General features: G+C 30.0%; 1 long non-coding RNA gene across 1 annotated transcript; it reads left to right on the top strand.

Annotated features, from left to right (window-relative positions):
- The first annotated feature begins 5830 nt into the window (after positions 1–5830).
- On the top strand, positions 5831–6419 carry LOC136976976 (uncharacterized). Its single transcript, XR_010881009.1, has 3 exons — positions 5831–6148; positions 6242–6285; positions 6351–6419. It is a non-coding gene; the product is annotated as an uncharacterized lncRNA (long non-coding RNA).
- Positions 6420–7115: the final 696 nt, after the last annotated feature.

Genomic DNA, 7115 nt, shown 5'->3' with positions numbered 1-7115 from the left:
CAATGAAATTAACGGGTAAACAATTTTTTTAATAGTGATACAAACTTAATTACTAAGGAAATTCGGGTTAAATTTTAAAACCGGGAAGAAATTTTACGAGTTAACAATCCAATTTTCCTTTAAAATAATAATTAAAGTAAAATAATGGCGAAGTGTAATCAATTTAATGCCAGTGATTAACATATTTAAATGAGAAAAATTAAGATAAAGAATTAAAAAAGAGGAGACTATTAATCATAACTAAAGAGAAATAAATCTTTAGTGCTCTAAAAAGGTCAAACGTTGTCCTAAGCACGGAATATAAATGAAAAAAACAGGTGATTCCTTTGACTGTAATTTTCTTTAACACCGTTATAAACCCGATGAATAAATCCATCCTTTGGACGTTTTCTTATAAGATTTATTTATTTTCCTTCAGAAATACCCATTTTTAAGAGAAGAAGAAGGAAATAAAAGAAGGAAACTTTTAAAATTTAGAGCGAAAACTATTGTTCGTCTTAATTAAGAAGGTGTTCATTCTAATTAAAACCATCGCAACTCGATAAGAAAATTAGGAATCAGGGACGTGATCGGTTTTCTAAAATGATACGTTACGGGGCCAACGGCATTCTTTTCGTATCCTGTGACGAAATCATCGGGATTTTTTTTCTTTTTTCCATTATAATTTCTGTTAATACGATATGTATTATAGTTGGAGGGGTGATACACGGACAGATGGATGTTGACTGGCTGCTTTTGAATATAAATCAAGGTATCACGGATGAACAATTACCCGAAGAGATAGGTAGGTGGGTTGGGGTGATGGGACGCTTCTGAGTTACCCACGTTGCAGAGGGGGAAAATCCCAGAGCGAAGGCGGACAATTCCATACTAGAAGCTAGCCTGTAGCTACATTAAATTCCGTTTGGTAAGTTGGTAAATGTCAAGGATAATGTATTTCTTCCTTTACGCCTGAAGTGTAACGTCACAGATAAATCCACTTTTGTTATATTTAAATGATTGTTTTCGAGATAAGTACTTTGTTTTCTCGTTCGGTATACTCTTCTTTATCTACTGGATATAAATATACATTCGTTAATTAAATTCTTCACGTATTAATTCCTCGTATTCGTGGATACGCGAGTAATGCCTTAAAATGATTGGCCCAACCTTTTGGAATATTTCTTTAATAAGAATGCCATAAATTTTGAAATTATTATTGTTAAAAACCTGTTATATTAAAGTTAATTATATATTCTAAGCATTACGATGTAGATGTTTCCAAGACTCATACTACTAGACTAGACATGGTTGGGTTATGAATATGTACGCCCATGTTAGAAAGCCATTTTGGTTGTTTCACGACCGGAGAGATGAGATATTCAAATTTCTTATAATTTAATTTTTATGTTTTATATTAAATTACAGTCTTAACGGTTGGGAATTTCATTTTTGAATTGAATTTTTCGGTCGTGAATGGGATTAACGTTTCAATTTCTACATTGAAGTGTTATACGGAATCCCCCATCTTTCAACTCTTCGGTAGGTTATTCAATGTTTATATTTATGACAACGCCTAATGGATTATTGAATAAGAATGTGGGAGGTCTAAAGAAATTTAAGTCACGATCTAATGATAGATGAAAACATACATTTTTATTGCTAATTTTAGAATCTATCTTCTCGATTTGTAAGCATTTAAATATGGATACAAGAAATTTGCATAGTTTCAAGTTGTAAAAAAACCTGGAGATTTTTAACGATTTTTAAAGAAAAATAGGATATATTTTTACTCGAATGCGAGGTGAATACTCTTCCAAATGGACATTGACTAATGACACAAATGAATCGCCATTGTCCACGTACAATGGCTTCATTCAACATCTTCCTTCTAGATGTAACTCTTAGTATTGTACACGGATGAATCGAGATAAAAAATAGGTATAGAGAAAAAAATGATTGCTTAAACACGAATCATATAACAGGAAATTATTTATATAAATGACACAAAAGACTTTTTAAAGAAAACTTTTATAAATGGAACCGATCACACCTGGTCGAAATAAGGTTACCTTTAAAAAAATATCCATTAAGTTGCCCCGGGGATTCTTGCACTATTTACATATTAAGAAATTTACTAATCATTATATTTTTACGTATCCTATATAATTAATCAAAAACAATTGTTAGTGATTTTCGGCAATTTAGAGTCATCTGTAAGTTGATAATTGAAGGTATTGATGCCCATAGCAAGATCTTAGATCATATCTAAACAGTATAAAGACAGGTAATAAATCCACAGGAAAATAAGGATGACATTGATTTAAAATCAAACATAGCTGTCTTATAATTAGTTGCAGGAATCGATAAATAGACTTTTTATGCTTTTTATATCTTATCTAAAACGTGTCTGCGTGTTAGAAATATGCTAAAATTGCGTAAGATTAAAAAAATATCATTTCTTCCATTAATTGCCGTACAATTAATAAAAATTTTAACTATGTATGACAAAATATCCCCCTAAAAAATCCACGGGTATCGGCGCATTGCATGCATTAATAAAGGCGTTTTTTTGGGCCATTTTTTCAGGGGAGGGGGGAAAAAGAAAAAGAAAGACACAATGGGCACATTTATCTGTCGTATATAATTTTCTTTAGAGGAATTCTCGAATTTAATATAGAACAAAAAATTGTCTGCAACACGATTTAGACATTTAGAGATTTTGATAAGAGGAACAGATCGGTTCTTGGTTTTCATACCAAGTATCTGATGTACCCGTCATTTATCTTGACTAAGCTGGTAATTGGATTATGAAGTATCTAACGGCTCTTCTGATACGGTAGTCTAGGCTTTAATAACTTCTTTTGTTCGTTATTTTTGTAAGCGTATCCAAGAATGACCAACTTATACAAAGAGAAGAATGTCCTCTGTAATGTTTGATCTATGCTCGAAGAATACAGAAGCTCGAATGATAAATATAAAGGTGAATGACATAGAAAATATTTTAGCTGCGGATCTCTCGATTTGTTAAAAAAATAAATAAGTAAAACTCTTACATAAATCCCGAAGTACGAAAATCTTCTTGTGCAGTACAACGATAGGGTAATTTGCAATTGTTTATTAACGTTTACTCACGAAAGGATATTTGGTTTATCTTCCCGATTATCTACGAAGAAAACCCATAAATGTCATCTTGGATAAACGTTGATAAAACTATAAAAATTGGAAGAATAAATAGCTTTAAATGAATGAAGTCTTTACCTCCCGTAACCTCTCATGTTTGTGTCATGTCTATCTCTAGATAAATACCTGAAATAATTTATAATCCCTCTACTGCATTAATTAATTTTCAAAGCAGTAAATTGAATGGAAATCATTTAAAATTCTGCTAGAAGGATAAAGGCGAATCCCTCTTCGAATTTGTTACTAAAGATAATCAAGATGGACCACCAGACCGCAGGGTGGTCCAAAAGGTAACGAATTCTATATCGATTCTGTACTAGAAAAACATCGTCTAAGGAGCAGGAACTCACAGAAGAAAGAAGGATAATTTTATATAAAAATACTTAACTCATATTTATAAAATAGGCTGGATTTAGTAGAGGGAAAAAAGATGGAAATTTCCGAGAGGGAATTAAATTAAAATTGTATATCAGTTAAATATACGGTGGACATTGTCTAGAAGACTCGATATCTTTTTAAGATAGGTAAATGACCCCATGAAATTCCACTTGGAGCGCCGTCAATCAGCCAGAGTCACAGACTATGTGAAGAAAGCAACCATCTTAGAAAGAACAAGTTCTAGCAGCGGGGAATCCCCAAAACTTCTTTACTGATATCTTGTGCACGCGATAGAGGTTACTTTGCACCTGACCAAACACCGAATCGTGATATTCTGTTTTTAATGGCTTTCGTGATCCCTCACGAACTTGTCACGCATCCTGAAAATAAATGCTTTGCTCGAATAAGTAAATGAAACTGGTTCGTATTCCATTTATCAAAATTTGATGTGAACCAAATCAAATTTATGCACTTCCTAAATACAATTCTTTTTATTTCTTTTTTTAATTCCGATAATTTTAAATATAATTCATTTCGAATTCAATTTATTTCTAATTATGTAAAGTACGTAAATGGGTTTAATTAATTAATTTTTAAAAAATATTAAATTCCCGTTATTAACGAATTTTCGTAAGCGTAAATTTCTTCATGGCTTCTTTTTCGTAAATTAAACCCCGTTTTAACGAATTTTTAAATGTAAATATACGCGAAAATCCCCCTTTTTATACGCGAATTTCCACGCAATTCGTTTATAACAAATTTAGTAAATGTAATCTCTTTTTATCGATGGAACTTGAGCGTGCAAATCATCCATTTTTCATCCAATTTAAGATCATTTGAATTTTAACAGTTGAAAAAAAAATATTTATGCCTATATTTGATATAAAATTTAGCTATTTTTTCTCTCTATTTCCTACTTCATAAAAATTTATGGAGTGTAAAATATCAGTCGTTATGCATTACTAGCTACATTGCAAGATGATCAGATATACAAATGTTGATAATCGTGCCTTTTGGTTCATCGACTGTTAAAGATCAACCATTATCCGAAGCCATTTTTTCTTTTTTTCTTTTTTATCAATTCTTCATGTCAGAAGTACGTTAAACTCAGAATATTCAAGAGGAAGAGGGGTGAAGTTAACGTGTTATGAAAGATAAAAGATTTCGAACGGGGGAAACCCCTAGAAAAAATTCAGTTTTAATCCGCTATCGAAAATATCTCTTTAAACAATTTATCAAATTCACTCGATTGTCTAAAGGTTCTTTATTCTACTTATCGCCTACCAAATGTCAGATTTATTAATTAATTTTTTAACGTTTTACAATTACAAATAAGGAAGATTTAAAATTGAAATCTGTATTTTTAGCGGGGGGAAAACAAAGAAAAAATTGTCTATGGAGTTATTCAGATTTCTTCTATTGGATACCGAAAAAGAAGAAGTAATTGACTCGAATTTCTTTATAGAATAAATTACCTTGTAATGTATTATAAAAACAGGGAAACAAGATCCTTTTGTATTTACTTTTCTTTTTTTTTAAGAGAAAAATCTGTAAAATCAGAAAAAAACGGTACATCAAGGTGGCCATATGTAATAATCTCTTCAGTGGGTGGCCATTTTTTTTTCTAACTATTCTCTCCCTTCCTCTTTTAATGCTTCTCTTATGTTTGTTAGAATCTTTAAAAAAATTTAAATTATACTTTCCTAAGATAAAAATTCTATCCGGAAGATCTCCTGTTTATTTTTTAAGCAGAATGGAATGTAAAGAAAAGATCAATTCTAAATTCTTCAAACTTTTCAAAGCGAATGAATAAAAATATTTCAAAACCTTTGATCATTCGCAATAGTAATTTACTTTTATGGCATGCTATTCGGCTATAAAATATGCCAAATAATGCGGATTAATCGAATATTTTCGTACGAAAAACCGAATAGAACAAAATGTACATCTTAAATTTTGAATAAATCAATTTTTGCTCTTGTATTTCATAAATCGTCTTCAATTTAAGATACCTTCCGCTGACCTTATAAGGTCATTAAAATCGTGCCATTACATCAACAACATTCATCCAATGACTGCAGTTGACAGCAAATGAGCATTTACCCTATTATTTGGCAACACTGAGAAAATCGTGACCTGAAAGAACAATAACACAACACTTAAAAAAAAGAACAAAATAAAAGTTTAAAGAAAAACACAATCGATAAATTTTTCTAAGTGTTATTTATGTGATTAATTTATACTGTATTTTCTCTATATGTATTATACGTAAACGGTGTCGCCACCTTGTGGGATTTACTAGTACTACGCGTAACAATAGTATTGTCGATTATTGTTTTAACAGTAGAAGGAATGGATTGTAACAATCTTAAGCGTGGTAAGACCGACTTTTTGAGGGGTCCTCGTGACGTTTTTGTAAGAGATCAATCGATACAGTGCACTTCTACTCCTAAGATGTGCGATGAGGGGACGAATCGTAGAATGCTGTCGTGGGTAAAGTGTGAATTGTATCATCCCGCTCTACCCAAATTTAGCAGTTATTGTATGGATACAATGAGGGGCAAGCTCGCTGATGAGCATTGTCGCACATCTACCCACCTGGATAAAAGTAATTTATTACAAATTCTGTTATTTCCCATCGTATTTAGCACACCAGCATTTAAAAAATAAGCAAAAACGACTAATTTTTCATTATTTACAGCTGATTTTATTCCGTTTAACAAGTGGAAACCCATGCCCGAAATTGTAAGTTGGGTTTTTCAAACTAAAAAATAAAAAATTAAGAATAAATTTTCTTTAACATATTATAGAAAACCGATACATGGAAACTAGAAAATAGAAAATATGGCGCTGAAAAATTCGTCAAAACTTCCGAAAATTTCGTAATAAAATCCGAAAATGAAAGGTAATAATATGGAAATGAAACCGATGAATATTGTAATATTTAGTCCGTGTCGATGTTGCCATCTGGTGAATAAAATATAAAATATTCCTCTCCGAAACTTTATTAAATTAAAAATAAATTTAAAATTATTTTTTTAAAAATTTATAAGTTTATATTAAATAACTATAATTATTTACAGATCAGAAAATATGAATAAAAAATATAAAAATGTTTTATCAGTAGCAGGAAGACCTTGTTGGGAGAATCACGAATATTTAATTTACGACGTTTAAATTATTTTAACGCTTTTAAATATTTAACGAATTTCATTAAAAGTTGTTTTGTTTTAATTAAAATGAAAATAATTTTAAAATATTTTATTAAATTAAAAATTTATTTACTATTATTATTTTTTGAATTAAAATAAATGTTTCAAAATTTAACCGCTAGATGTCGGTTTTATGACTATGTAAAATTTAATATTTATTTGTATTTCATTAATTTGAGTAATTGCATTTTAAAATGTTAATTATGATCATTTATAAATTTTAATTGAGAATATAAATGCATTAATTTAATCAATAATAATAGAAGAATTTTTAGAAAATTAATAAAATTTACACTCGAATGGATATTTGAAAATTTGATAAATATGGAAATTGGATAAAGAAATTTTATCTTTTAGGAAAAA

Source organism: Centruroides vittatus, unplaced genomic scaffold, assembly GCF_030686945.1.
Source record: "Centruroides vittatus isolate TY-2023 unplaced genomic scaffold, ASM3068694v2 contig_436, whole genome shotgun sequence".
In the NCBI taxonomy this organism is placed as follows: Eukaryota; Metazoa; Arthropoda; class Arachnida; order Scorpiones; family Buthidae; genus Centruroides; species Centruroides vittatus.
Note: the sequence above shows the minus strand (reverse complement) of the source record. Positions and strands in the feature narration are given on the sequence as shown.